This window comes from Geospiza fortis, unplaced genomic scaffold (genome assembly GCF_000277835.1).
Source record: "Geospiza fortis unplaced genomic scaffold, GeoFor_1.0 scaffold4326, whole genome shotgun sequence".
Lineage (NCBI taxonomy): Eukaryota > Metazoa > Chordata > Aves > Passeriformes > Thraupidae > Geospiza > Geospiza fortis.
In genome coordinates, this window is record NW_005055481.1 from 2,814 (window position 1) to 3,827 (window position 1,014).

The 1,014-nt window shown below is 60.7% G+C and overlaps 1 long non-coding RNA gene across 1 annotated transcript; it reads right to left on the reverse strand.

The window, feature by feature from the left end:
- Positions 1-220: 220 nt before the first annotated feature.
- On the reverse strand, positions 221-765 carry LOC115949294. Its single transcript, XR_004082826.1, has 3 exons — positions 689-765; positions 469-533; positions 221-272 (listed from the first exon to the last, which is right to left on the reverse strand). It is a non-coding gene; the product is annotated as an uncharacterized LOC115949294 (long non-coding RNA).
- Between the last annotated feature and the right edge of the window lie 249 nt (positions 766-1,014).

A 1,014-nucleotide genomic window follows, 5' to 3' on the forward strand; every position in this document is an offset into this window, starting at 1 on the left:
GGGGGACACACAGGTGTGACCTTCCCCCCGGGCAGCAGACAGTGGTCACGGGGATGTTTGTGGGGGGGTCACAGAGAGGTGGTTGTATTCCAGGTGTATCTCCAGGTGCGACACCCCAAAATGTGGATTTGGGGACAGGTGTGACCCCCCCCGGACAGCACAGGGTGGTCAAGGGGGGCAGTTTTTGGGGGTGACCCCCCCCCACTCACCCTCTTGATGGGGCCGTAAACCTCAAACTCTCGGCGCAGCTTCGACTCCGTCGTGTCGTAATTCTGGGAAGAAATGACCCCAAAATTGAGGGGGGGGTTCCCAAGAATTGGGGGATCCCAAAGACTGGGAAAACCCACATGGATTGGGGAACTCCAAAAATTGAGAGGAGAACCCCCCCAAGGCCCTGAAGAAACCCCAAAAATGGGTGCGAGTCCCCCCAAATTGGGGGGGACCCCATTTCTGCCCCCCAGCACTCACCACTCTGGCCACGAACAGGGTTTTGAAGGCATCTCCTTGAGCGTTGGGGTCATTGTGGGGGTCCCCTGGGGGAAAAGAGGAAAAAAGGGGGGTCAGGAAGGGCCAGAGGAAAAGGGGGGACCCCTCTCAGCCCCCCAGGACCCCCCCCAGCCCCACGGGACCCTCAAGACCCACGGGACCCCCCACCACCTCCAGCCCCACGGGACCCCCCCCAACTTACAGAGCTTGAGCTCGGACTCCACCTCCTGCTGCCTTCGCTCGATCTTCTCCCGCCGCTGTTTGGTGAGAAAAAAAGGGGGAAAATAACCCAAAAATGGGGGTTGGGGTGACCTCAGGGGGTCCCCAAACCCACAGACTCCCCCAAAATCCAGTGGGCACCCCCAAAAACCCCAGCGGTGAAGGGGGAGCACAACCCAGGAGGATCCTCTAAAACCCAGGGGGGACGAACCAAATTCTGCATTGGGGACGAGCTGAAATTTAGGGGGGTGCCAGTTTTGGGGACCCCCAGCCTGGTGGGGAAGGGGCTGAGCCCCCCCAGGAGGGGAC